The 14203-nt window shown below is 42.6% G+C and overlaps 1 protein-coding gene across 2 annotated transcripts in view; it reads left to right on the top strand.

Annotated features, from left to right (window-relative positions):
• Positions 1–14203, top strand: part of MKLN1 (muskelin 1) — a 378299-nt gene that overhangs the window by 12415 nt on the left and 351681 nt on the right. The window lies entirely within an intron of this gene.

A 14203-nucleotide genomic window follows, 5' to 3' on the forward strand; every position in this document is an offset into this window, starting at 1 on the left:
CCCTGGTCTTCTTGACCTTGATTCTGATGTCTTGTTTAGCTTGTCACTGACCAGTCCGCATTCCAGAGGGTTGTATTCTGCTCTCCACACTCCTGCCATGGTGTCCTTAAACTGTGGTACTCATGTGCCTTCATGCTGGACTTCTTAGTATTAGTAGCTTCTTGAACTTCACCTTGGTGAGAGACATCAGGTCTTGCATAGCTCAGCTGCCCTAATACAAGCCAGCTTCTGTATTCACAGCCCATACCCTAGAAAGAGCTCTTCACTCCCTACTGGGCTCACACTCTCTCTCCACTGGCCATGTTTTGTCAGCTAGTTCTAACATTCCTTGTGATCCTGTTATGGCAACATCAATAATGCTTTCCCAATACAAATGACAGAATTAATAGGACAGGGCCACAATATAGGGGTAATGGAGAACTTCAACATCTACTGACAAGCTCATTCTGCTGAAAAGTGGGCATCAAATAAAGTTGGCATGACTTAAATTTAAACTAATCGCTTATTGAAGAGGTACTGCTGCTGCTGCTGCTAAGTCACTTCAGTTGTGTCCGACTCTGTGTGACCCCATAGGCAGAAGCCCACCAGGCTCCCCCTTCCCTGGGATTCTCTATTCTTTGCTTAATTCTAACCAGCTAAGAAGAATGTGTTGGTGAAGTGGAAGTGACAGACAGCTTAAAGTAAGTGACCATGGTATCCTTGAATTTGTAGAAGCCGGAGAAGGTTACTATTGCTAACCGGATATAAAGAAGACTTGAGCAAGTTAAGAGAAAATATGGACATAAGGCTCTGTCTGGCCAGGAACTAGGTAAGAAAGCTCAAGAGTAGAAAAATGACTTGAAATTTGAACTCTTATAAAGCCAGTGATTTCAATACAGAAAAGAGAGCATGTAAATAAAAAAGATCAATGTTGCTGCTGAAGAAGCGTCTGATTAGCTCTTATTTTTAAAGGACACTCACAGAAAATAGATAGGAGTAAGGGGAAACCTCACTCTAAAGAAGGATTCAGACCTGTGAAAATAATGCTAGAGGGCTTAACATCCAGAGACAAGTAGGCTCTGGGAAAAGTACTGGAGACAATGGTTTTCTGTTTGTTTTTTGTTTATAGATATAGGAAGATAATGGCAACCCACTCCGGTATTCTTGCCTGGAAAATCCCATCGACAGAGGAGCCTGGTAAGCTACAGTCCATGGGGTCGCAAAGAGTCGGATGTGACTGAGCGACTTCACTTCCTTTCTTTTCTATAGTAAGATAGTAATAAAGAAGGAGCAGTGCTACGGAATGAGGCAGACTGTTTGATGTTAACAGGTGGCTAAAAGCCAGAATCATCCAACTATAGTCTAGTTCACTAGACACTAATATATAAGGCTTTCCCTACGCATTTTTAATGCCTCTAAAAAAAGAAAGTGTCTTCAATAGATGTATTTATTGTGGTCGAGTTTGGGCAGAAAGAAGTGAAAGTGAAAGTCGCTCAGTCATGTACAACCCATGGACTGTAGCCTGGCAGCCTCCTCTGTCCATGGAATTTTCCAGGCCAGAATACTGGAGTGGGTAGCCGTTGCCTTCTCCAGAGGCTCTTCCCAGCCCAGGGATCAAACCCAGGTCTCCCGCGTTGCAGTGTTTGAGGGAGGGCTGTAAAAACAGTAAAGAAGTGATGGTATATCATACAATAAGTTGAAGAGCAGCAAGCACCAGAGAACGGACTAAGACAAGAAGAAAAACTGTGATCAAAACCTCTAAAATGGGTAGAAAGAGACTGTTGTTGGCCCATAGAAGCCAAGTCACTGTACAGTCGCTGTACAGGGTCACAGAGGCAGGGAGGACGATGTCTTTGTCAGTTGGAGCTGCTGTAACCAATACCATTGACTGGATGACTTATACCAAAAAAATGTTTATTTCTCTGTTCTAAAGGCTAGTAAGAGAGCTAGAACAAATAATCTCACAATTTGTATGGAAATACAAAAAACCTTGAATAGCCAAAGCAATCTTGAGGAAGAAGAATGGAACTGGGGGAATCAACCTGCCGGACTTCAGGCTCTACTACAAAGCCACAGTCATCAAGACAGTATGGTACTGACATAAAGACAGAAATATAGATCAATGGAACAAAATAGAAAGCCCAGAGATAAATCCATGCACTTATGGACACCTTATCTAAAGAAGATCAATCCTGGGTGTTCATTGGAAGGACTGATGCTAAAGCTGAAACTCCAGTACTTTGGCCACCTCATGCGACGAGTTGACTCACTGGAAAAGAGTCTGATGCTGGGAAGGATTGGGGGTGGGAGGAGACGGGGACGACAGAGAATGAGATGGCTGGATGGCATCACCAACTCGATGGACATGAGTTTGAGTGAACTCCGGGAGTTGGTGATGGACAGGGAGGCCTGGCATGCTGTGATTCATGGGGTCGCAAAGAGTCGGACACGACTGAGCGACTGAACTGAACTATCTTTGACAAAGGAGGCAAGAATATAAAATGGAGAAAAGACAGTCTCTTTAACAAATGGTGCTGGGAAAACTGGTCAGCCACTTGTAAAAGAATGAAACTAGAACACTTCCTAACACCATACACAAAAATAAAATGGATTAAAGATCTAAATGTTAAGACCTGCTGCTGCTGCTAAGTCACTTCAGTCGTGTCCAACTCTGTGTGACCCCATAGATGGAAGCCCACCAGGTTCCCCGTCCCTGGGATTCTCCAGGCAAGAACACTGGAGTGGGTTGCCATTTCCTTCTTCAATGTGTGAAAGCGAAAAGTGAAAGTGAAGTCACTCAGTCGTGTCCGACCCTTAGCAATCCCACGGACTGCAGCCTACCAGGTTCCTCCATCCATGGGATTTTCTAGGCAAGGGTACTCCAGAAACTATAAAACTCCTAGAGGAGAACATAGGCAAAACACTCTCCGACATAAATCACAGCAGGATCCTCCATGACCCACCTCCCAGAATATTGGAAATAAAAGCAAAAATAAACAAATGGGACCTAATTAAAAGCTTCTGCACAGCAAAGGAAACTATAAGCAAGGTGAAAAGACAGCCTTTAGAATGGGAGAAAATAATAGCAAATGAAACAACTGACAAGAAATTAATCTCAAAAATATACAAGCAGCTCCTTCAGCCCAATTCCAGAAAAATAAACGACCCAATCAAAAAATGGGCCAAAGAACTAAACAGACATTTCTCCAAAGAAGACATACAGATGGCTAGTAAACACATGAAAAAATGCTCAACATCCCTCATAATCAGAGAAATGCAAATCAAAACCACAATGAGATATCATTTCACACCAGTCAGAATGGCTGCTATCCAAAAGTCTACATGCAATAAATGCTGGAGAGGGTGTGGAGAGAAGGGAACCCTCTTACACTGTTGGTGGGAATGCAAACTAGTGCAGCTACTATGGAGAACAGTATGGAGATTCCTTAAAAAACTGGAAATAGAACTGCCATATGATCCAGTAATTGCACTCCTGGGCATACACACCAAGGAAACCAGAATTGAAAGAGACACATGTACTCCAATGTTCATCACAGCACTGTTTATAATAGCCAGGACATGGAAGCAACCTAGATGTCCATCTGCAGACGAATGGATAAGAAAGCTTTGGTACATATACACAATGGAGTATTACTCAGCCATTTAAAAGAATGCATTTGAATCAGTTCTAATGAGGTGGATGAAACTGGAGCCTATTATACAGAGTGAAGTAAGCCAGAAAGAAAAACACCAATACAGTATACTAACGCATATATATGGAATTTAGAAAGATGGAAATGATAACCCTGTATACGAGACAGCAAAAGAGACACAAGTGTATAGAACAGTCTTTGGGACTCTGTGGGAGAGGGCGAGGGTGGGATGATTTGGGAGGATGGCATTGAGACATGTATATTATCATATGTGAAATGAATCACCAGTCCAGGTTTGACGCATGATACAGGATGCTCGGGGCTGGTGCACGGGAATGACCCAGAGGGAGGATAAGGGGAGGAGGGAGGTGGGAGGGGGGTTCAGGAAGGGGAACTCATGTACACCCAGGGCGGATTCATGCCAATGTATGGCAAAACCAACCAATATAATATTGTAAAATAATTAGCCTCCAATAAAAAATTTAAAAAAAAGAGAAAAACAAAAAAAATAATAAACACTAGTAAGTCCAAGACCAAGCTCTCAGCAGATTTGGTATCTGATGCAGATGAACACCTTCTTGCTGTATCCACAGGTAGAGAGAGATCATCTCTTCTTATAAGGACACTAATCCATTCATGGAGTCAGATAATGGCTTACCCTGGACAGGACATTTTGAGCTGTGCCTGGCACACAGCACATAGGTACTATTGTGTCCTGCCTCTTCTGAATCACTGTGTGGTCGACTTAAAGCCCCAACACTCCAAAGACCAACTGAGTTAGCTCTAGCTGACTCTTTGGAGGCCTCCTCTAAGAAGATATTTAAGTCAAGGTATAGGTCTCAGGTCACAAACCAGGAAAAGACATTGCAAAGTGTATAGGTAAGACTGAGCGACTTCACTTTCACTTTTCACTTTCACACATTGGAGAAGGAAATGGCAACCCACTCCAGTGTTCTTGCCTGGAGAATCCCAGGGACAGGGGAGCCTGGTGGGCTTCCGTCTATGGGGTCACACAGAGTCGGACACGACTGAAGTGACTTAGCAGCAGCAGCAGCATGGTTTTAAAAAAAAAAAAAGACAAGGTATCACCAAAATAACTAACCAGAAAACAAAGTAGCCAGGAGACAGAGACTTTACCAGAATGGATTCGGGGAGAATTAGGGCTATGGTCTTATTTCTACTGGGTCTATGGAGCCTGTATTAAAGAAGGAATTCAGAGAACCTATAGATTAGTTGGCCATGGCGGAAATTGTTCCAACCGCATTTGATCAGACTTTTTGAAACTGCGATATGCCCAGGTGATCCCTATACAACTTGAATGTAAAGGGTTTCTTACCTAAGGAAGGGATCATGTTCTCTCATGATCTTAACTCTAATTTCTACTGCGTTAATAGTGGTAGAACAAATGTTTTCAAATGGCAGAGGATTTGCCGTTTTCCATCAAAAGCAATGATCTTGATATTTAAAGATATAGTCCCTTACCTTAGTTGCCTTAGTTGACCTCTTTCTCGGTTACTCCTTTCTGTGGGACATCCATGTAGTTTTAAGAAAACTAACTCCACCTTTTTTTCCAGGGTGAGGGGCATGTGGTCCAGACTAAATCTATCAATGAGTTTTATCCCCTTGGCTCCAGCAACTGCATCATGTATGGGCATGTGACCTAAATCAGTCCAATCAAGTAAAGAAAATGTCAGGGTTTTTGTGATAATGCTAAGACAAAGACACATTCCTCTGGAAGTGAAAGCAGTAGCATGTAACCTGGGAGTTCTTGGCCACCATCTAGGGACCAGGAGGGGAGAGTCTATTGAGAACGGAGCTCTCACCAGGGACTAAAGCAAAGAGGTAAAGAAGGAACCATCAAATCCTCTCCACATTGTGTGAGCCATCTAGCCAAACATGTCCCTGAAGTCTTTGAACTTTTCTAAAGAGAGCCAATAGATTCAATATTTTGTTTAAGCCTATTTGAGTTAGATTTCTCTTTCCTGAAACCAAAGCATCCTCAAAGGATAGAACAAACATGATTAGTAAGGAATGGAATACATTTTCAATAAATAGAGAGTTAAATATTAAAAATGACCCATACAAGATAAATGATATGTGTTGAAAAATGAAAATGGTGTAAGCATTTCTTGACCTTAGGGTGGTAAAAACCTGAGTGAAAGAATAAAGGTTTATGATTTGTAAAAGGAAAACATTTATAGATTTGACTACTTGAAACTTTTTAGTTTATGTAGATGAAACAGTACCACAAACAAAATTAAAAGATAAATGAGAGATTCTAGAATTTTTTCAACCAAATATATATATGACAAAGGGTAGTATCCTTTATATATAAAGTACTCTTACAAATTTATAAGAAAAATACATTTAAAAAGAAGTGTAAAGAACACAAGAAAGGTAAAAAATATGAACAAGCCATGTGGGTAAAGAATATGAAAAAGCAAAAGAGAAGAAAGGGAATTCAACTGGTCAATTAAAATGAAAAAGGTCCAGAGTTAATAGTAAAGAAAAAGTGAAAGAAAAGTTAGTCACTTAGTCATGTCTGACTCTTTGTGACCCCATGGACTGTACCCTACCAGACTACTCTGTTCATGGATTTCTCCAGGCATGAATGCTGGAGTGGGTAGCCATTCCCTTCTCCAGGGGATCTTCCTGACCCAGGAATCAAACCTGGGTCTCCTGCCTTGCAGGCAGGTTCTTTTTACTGTCTGAGTCACCAAATAAAACCAGGTATCTTTGTACCTAACAAATTGTCAAAAACTTTAAAATAATAACTTCCATGGATAAAGATTCAGGGAAATAAACACCCTCATACAATATGGGGCATGTAAATTGGTTCATGAGCTTCCCTGGTCGCTCAGACAATAAAGAATCTGCCTGCAATGCAGGAGACCTGGGTTTGGTCTCTGGGTCGGGAAGATCCCCTAGAGAAGGAAGCAGCTACCCACTTCAGTATTCTGACCTGGAAAATTCCATGGACAGAGTAGCCCGCAGGCTACACTCCATGGGATTGCAAAGAGTAGGACATGACTGAGCCACTTTCACTTTCAAATTGATTCAAGCATTCTAGAGAGCAATTTGGCATTATGTACTTAAAATCTTAATATGTGCAAACCATTTAAAAGAGTAATTTCATTTTTAAGACTTTATCCTAAGAAAATAACCAGAAATACTCACAACATTTAATATAAGAGTACTTAGTAAAGCGTACCTTCTTTATAATATTGAACTCTTAGAGATAACCTAAAAGTTCAAAAAGAAGTATTCTATAAATCATAATATGTTCCTTTGATGAAAACTATGCATCCAGTAGGAAGCAGATTGTGGAAGATGCCATGATATCAGAAAATGTAGGTAATTTATTTTTCAATATATATGCTCAAAAAAAAAATGATCGGGCGGACACCGGGAAATATTGATGGTAGTAATATCTCAATAGTGGACTTACAATGGATTTTCTTCTTTGTGAGTTTTGAATATGCTAAATCCACCTCGTGTTTTGCATATATTTTTAGGCACTGGAATGTCAAACCCAATGCCTTGGACATAGCAGGTACTTAATGAATACGTGCTGAACTGAACTGAGTGATCAATTGCTGGTTAAAAAATGCAATAAGGTTGTCTTGTGGGGTAGTGCACTCACAAGAGTTGTTTAAGCAGAAACTAGCTAGCCATCTGTTGTACTAAAGACTTCCATTTTATTAAAAAAACGTCTACACCTTGCCCAACTCCATTTTCTTCCCAGCCATTTCCTACTTCCCTCACAGCCAAACTTCCAAGAAGATCCATTCCAAGTTGACTTCCAGTGCTCTAGAAACTGCTCATCAGATCTAACCCCCAGACTCTATCATTCATCCCACCCCAGAGAGGACTGTTTATCCTTTCTTCTTCGAAGGTCTCTTCTCCCTTTACTCGCAGACTTCGCTCTGTCCCGTTCTCATGCTCTCTCTCTGGACCTTTCCAGTCTCCTCCTCCGGCTCTTCCTCTGACTGCTGCCTGCATGCTTTTTTCCCCGCAGGGTCTTGGCACTCTTCTCACTCTATGGCCTCCTCAGGATATCCCATCCATTCTGAGAATTTAGCTACCTGTGGGCCCTGAATTCTGAACCTATATAGTCAGTCCAAACTTTGCTCCTGATCCGCAGGCATGTCTTTCATTTGCCATTGGATATCACTGCAAACTTAATATCATCATCCTCCCTCCCCCCCGACTTTTGCTCTCCTCCTATTTAGCTTAGTTAATGTCATTATACTTCAACTTTGGCCTCTCTCCCCTACTCCCAAGTGGTTATCTAATCAATAGCTATGTCCTCAATGCTACTTCTAAATCTCCCTTGGATTTATCACTACTCTTCATCCCCCTGCTGCTATGGTGATTCAGACCATAATCCCTTCCTTAGACTATTACAGTGACCTTCTAATTGGCTTTCCTGGCTCCAGTCTCCCTTTACTCTAGTTCAGCTGTCATCCTGCTACTACAGTTTTATTTATTTATTTTTTTAATATGAATGATCACATCTCTTCCCTATTTAGGAACCTCTGATACCTTTCATGCTTATTGTCTTCAGTGTGAAGTCCAGCATAAAGCCCCTTAACTGTAAATCAAGGTTCTTCTCGATCTTACTACAATCTCCCTAACCAGTTATTTTCAACCCACATCAGACTTCCGTCTCCTCTCTGAATGCAGTTTGCCTTTCCACACTTTGGTGCTTTTCCCCACTCTTTTCCCTTAGAATCTACTCTCCTCAGCCAACTTTTTGCCTCCTTCAGTGCCCAACCCAAACTTCAGTTTCTCTAGGGGAAAAAAACCCTCTGCAGCTTCCAAGACAGACATTAGGACAAGAGATATGGTATTTAAAGCAATGAGCTAGATGGGCAATTGTAGAGGACCAAGCCCAAGGGAGCTCCCAGCATCCAGAAATCAGGAAGGACCCAGCAGAAGAGACTGAAAAGGAACAAATAATGAGGTAGAAGGGGAGGGCATGTGGAAGCAAAGCAAAGAAAATGTTTCCGTGAAAAGAGATGGATCACTAGGGCCAAGTATTATGGTTGCTGAGAAGGCAGTAAGATTAGGATGGATTTGACAACACAGAGGTCACTGCAACCTTCACAGGTATGTTTGTAGTAGGAGTTCAGTTCAGTTCAGTCGCTCAGTCATGTCCGACTCTTTGAGACCCCATGAACCAAAGCATGCCAGGCCTCCCTTTCCATCACCAACTGCCAGAGTCTACCCAAACCCATGTCCATTGAGTCCATGATGCCATCCAACCATCTCATCCTCTGTCGTCCCCTTCTCCTCTGGCCCTCAATCTTTCCCAGCATCAGGGTCTTTTCCAATGAGTCAGCTCTTTGCATCAGGTGGCCAAAGTATTGGAGTTTCAGCTTCAACATCAGTCCTTCCAATGAACACCGAGGACTGATCTCCTTTAGGATGGACTGGTTGGATCTCCTTGCAGTCCAAGGGACTCTCAAGAATCTTCTCCAACACCACAGTTCAAAAGCATCAATTCTTCGGCACTCAGCTTACTTTGTAGTCCAACTCTCACATCCATACGTGACCACGGGAAAAACCATAGCCTTGACTAGACGGAACTTTGTTGACAACATAATGTCTCTGCTTTTCAGTATGCTGTCTAGGTTGATCATAACTTTCCTGCCAAGGAGTAAGCGTCTTTTAATTTCATGGCTGCAATCAGCATCTGCAGTGATTTTGGAGCCCCCCCAAAAATAAAGTCAGCCACTGTTTCCACTGTTTCCCCATCTATTTGCCATGAAGTGATGGGAGTGTGGGGGACAAATACTGACTGGATTGGCTTGAAGAGAATGAGAAATGAGGAAGCTGATGCTCTTTGAGTGGGTCAAGAAGTAGATGAATGAAGAAATGATGTTTTAGAGGGACTTTGCTGGTGACCCAGTGGTTAAGACTCATTGCTCCATGCAGGGGGTGGAAGTTCAATCCCTGGTCAGGAAACTATTATAAGATCCCAGATGCTGCATGGTGTAGCCAAATTGAAAATGTTGTCTTAGAGAGGATTCTATATTTGGTCAGGAACCAACATAGATTAGTTATTTTGAACTCTTAGAGACTCTGAAAAGTTTCCAAATAGAAAGAAGGATGCAGTTTGGTGGTGCAAAGCTTTTAGTAACTAACAGGGAATTCAGAGTAGGACTAGCAAGGCAGTAGATTAGTCTATGGAAGTTTCAGTGTGAGTTCTCTATAGTGGTTGCATTTTATCTATTAGTGACATGGTTCATAGAGGTGCATAAAGACTTTCATGCAGGACTTCTCAGAGAGGTTTCAGGAAAGAGCTGTCCCTGCAGGGACTTGGGTGCAGAATTTTCAGACTGTTTCCAAACTCCTCTTGCTAGTGTGTAGGGGTATTGATAAGAATCTATAAGGCTGGTTTTTGATGGCTGGGCAGTACCAAGGCTGAATGGATGTGAAGAGGTAAACAGGAAAAATCTGACTTCCCCAATGTTGTGCATTTGGAAATGCTGTATTTGGAAGTATTTCTATATAAATTTTTTATACTGACATCATAATGGAGGTGGACTAAGTATTCACCTACCTGTATTTGATGAATAGGTAGGCTGTTCTTACCTGCCTCCCCCTGGAGATGAAATACGGACAATACAAACTTTGGGTAGACCAGACCCAAGCTTTGATTTTGACCTGATACCTGTGTGACATTTTTCAAATAGTGTTTCAAAAAGTACTTTGGTACAGATCCCATGTAAAATGTATTTTTACTTACATGACTGAAGACAACCCAGAGACTATATATTTCCCTTCATAAAATTATTTATGTTGACATCCTGGGGCTTCCCTGGTGGCTCAGATAGTAAAGAATCCACCTGCAATTCAGGAGACCTGGGTTCGATCCCTGGATCAGGAAGATCCCCTGGAGAAGGGAAGGCTACCCACTCCAGTATTCTTGCTTGGAGAACTCCACAGAGAGAGGAGTCTGGCAGGCTGCAGTCCATGCACTCACAAAATGTAGGACATGACTGAGTGACTAACAGTTTCACTTTTCTCTTCACACACGTTGATGTCCAGGGCCTGGATAATGAAATAGAACCAGTCGTAGAATACCGAAGAACCTGGTGTTACACCATGCTTCCTGTGATTCCCCAAATGCACAGGGTGTTCTTACATATGCCTTTGCTCATGCTGTATCCTCTACCCGGAATACCCAAATCCCCTTTTTCCTGGCATACTCAGATCTAAGAGGCCTTCCTCGCCAGAGATCAGCCCCTTCTCTATGGTCCCCAGACTGTTTTCATGTGTCACTCGGTCTCCACACCTACCACACTGAACTACAGTGGTTTGGTCTTCTGACTCCCTCACTGGCCTGTGAGTTTCCTGAAGCAAGTGATTTTTGTCTTCTTCCTCTTTCTCTTACATCTAGGGTGATGTTTTCACATTTGGGGCGCACAATCAATGCTTGTTGGATGGATGTGTGAGTGCTTGAGAGTATGAATAAATGAGTGAATGAGTGAATGAGTACCTGAAAGGATCAGAAAAATGTTACCCCCACCCAAATGGAAGCTCATACAAACATGAGAGTGTCAGTGACTTTACATATACGCAGAATTAGTACACAGAACGGCAATGTCCAAGTCCAACAGATGACAAGATTACTGCAGCATAATGTATGCAAAAAGGAGAGTGATCCTCACAAACAACTCATAATATGTGTGGCACGAGATGGTTAGAACTGTGCTGATTAAAATCAGAGTTGGGTGATAGGAATTGATTTGTTTTCATCCCCATTTGGGAGAGAGTTTTGATCTGTGGAACAAAATGAACATTTTGGCCCTTGTGATTTCTTTTAAGCAAGGTAGTTTTCATCTTAAAATTTAAGGGCAAGGTAACAGCTTAATAACGGAGAGGGCAATGGCATCCCACTCCAGTACTCTTGCCTGGAGAATCCCATGGGCAGAGGAGCCTGGTAGGCTGCGGTCCATGGGGTCGCTGAGAGTCGGACACAACTGAGCGACTTCACTTTCACTTTTCACTTTCGCTTTTCACTTTTCACTTTCACACATTGGAGAAGGAAATGGCAGCCCGCTCCGTTGTTCTTGCCTGGAGAATCCCAGGGATGGGGGAGCCTGGTGGGCTTCCGTCTATGGGGTCACACAGAGTCGGACACGACTGAAGTGACTTAGCAGCAGCAGCAACAACTTAAACATGTTTTTCTAAAGCATGGCTTCCTTGTAAAACCAAGAAGAAGAACAAGCTTGCTATTACATCTCTAAAATGGAAGTTACATTGTTGAGCTCATCATTTCATTCCTGCATGCCTCGGTTTCTTCCGTGCATCCTTTGTAAAATGATAATAGCCCTTACTAGTATTTACATTATAAAAGGATTGTTAATGTAAATTAGATCTTAAAAAATGGGTTATGATGTCTTTTTTGAAAGACAAGCACTATACACAAATGAGGTATTATTATTTAGTTTTTCCTTTTCAGTTTCCTTAAATGAGAATTAGATGAAAACTCTGCCCCTTAAGCAATATCCAGTGGGATTACTGAGTTGAGTAAAGTGAAAAAAAAAAACTTCAGCCAAAAACTCGGTTTGCGCAGCTTAGCTAGTCTCCACACAAGACAAAAATCCTGTCTTTATTTGTGATGTTTACCACCATTCTTTATCTCCTTTCTGTGCTGGAATCACAATCTAAAGACAGTTCAGCCTTCCAGTTCAGTCACAGAGTGCATTTTAGAGAACCTAGATATCCTGGCATGATTGCAATTGAGACATAATGTTTCATTTAATCAAGCCATGCAGCCTGTTTTGCTACTGATTTAGGGCCTAATTCAACTCCTGGTTTTTAGGCTCAGGTCACTATCACTGCAACCTTTTCAGGCTGGTTACTGCCGTTGCCTCTGTGCTCCGTTTTAGCACCACCCAGGCCGGAACTTTCCCATCTTCTCCTTGGAATACAAGTTACTAAGAGGGGTTGAGGAGATTAGATCTGAGGAGCTGTTGTGAATGTCAGAAACTTTACTTCATGTCATGAAAGGGTGAGAATGGAAACACCAACTGTGAAGGATTCAGGATAACAGAGCTGCTGGTGGTAGGCTGCCTGTCCAGCATGACTGTTCCTGGCCTCTGTGTGCATCGTACTCCAGCTTACTTCTAGCTCCTGGTCCCTGATCTCTGACTGCGCCCTGCTCCTCCTCTCTCACCCGGACCCCTTACAGTGTTCATCCATTGTGTCTTGGTTCACCTTCAACACACAGGCCATGCCTTCCAAGAGCATAACCGTGAGGTAATTGAGCTAATGCAAAGGTAGTAGGTGAGTCTTCATGGTGCCTCATGTCCCTACTTGTGGGAAGGAAATCTAGGGATTATATCTTCTACTCTGAAGGCACATTTTTTAAAACAGTTGTCTATATTCACTGGTTCCACCAATTCCTCAATTCACTGTGAGCTGCCTTCTGCCTCCACCGACCCGGCTCTCACCCAGCTGGACAGATACCGTCTTGGAGCTCCCTCCATAGATGCTCCTCGGGCTTTTCTCAGTTGATCTCTTTACTGTTGATGACCACAGCCTGCCTGTTGAAATGTGCTTTTCCCTTGTCCTCTGTGATACCTCACTTCACTAGTTTCCCTCCTGAAACCTCTCTCTAGTTTCCCTCTCTCTGGCCTTACCTTCTCTTATCTCCTTTTTTTGGGGGGAGGGGGAGGAAATCCTTTCTCTGCCCATGTTTTAAGTTTTGATATTACTCTGGTTTCTCTCCTGGGCCCTTTTCTCTTCCATGACACTCTCCCCACATAACTCTCTCATCCCCTTGGATGCTATTGTTGCCTATCGTGCACTGATGCTTCCTAAACCTGTACTCTCAGACTTCCAGATCAAACTGCCTCCTCATAACCTGTGAGTGTTCCCCAGGCATCCCAAACCACACATGACCACAGCTGGACTCATCTCTTTAGAAAATGTCTTAGTGAGTGATATCACTGTCCACCCAGTGTGCTCAGCCGCTCAGTTGTGTCCAACTCTCTGCGACCCCCTGAATTATAGCCTGCTAGACTCCTCTGTCCATGGGATTACCCAGGGAAGAATACTGGAGTGGGGGCTGCCATTTCCTTCTCCAGGGACCCAGCTGCTCAAGTAAAAAAACTGAGCCCCAGTTTAAACTTCTCCCCCTCAAAATGCCAGCATTCAAACCATCACAAACTTCAGTAGATTATACTTCCTATATGACATGGCTTGTAAGGCTCTGTATAAATTGTTTCTGTTAACCTCTCCAGTTTCATCTCTGACCACTGTGTCTCAGCTATCCTGAACTATTTTCTGTATTCAGATTCTTGGTCATTTCTGTCACCTTCAAATTATGCATCCATATGCCCTCCATTGGAACATATCTGCCTCACCTCTTTATTGGACTGACTTCTTCATACCTTGTAAGTATCCATGTGGAAGCACCAACTTCCAATTCTCCCAAAGTCTGGGTTAGGTGTCCCTCCTGGAGTTCTTGATAATCTTCTCTTTATAACACACTGTTTTATGGGAGCTGCCTTTCCTGTTTCTGTCTTGCCCTCTACTGGAAGCTCTACTGAAAG

The sequence above is a fragment of the Moschus berezovskii genome, chromosome 3, assembly GCF_049115385.1.
Source record: "Moschus berezovskii isolate FMDL1 chromosome 3, NW_MosBer_1.0, whole genome shotgun sequence".
Classification (NCBI taxonomy): domain Eukaryota; kingdom Metazoa; phylum Chordata; class Mammalia; order Artiodactyla; family Moschidae; genus Moschus; species Moschus berezovskii.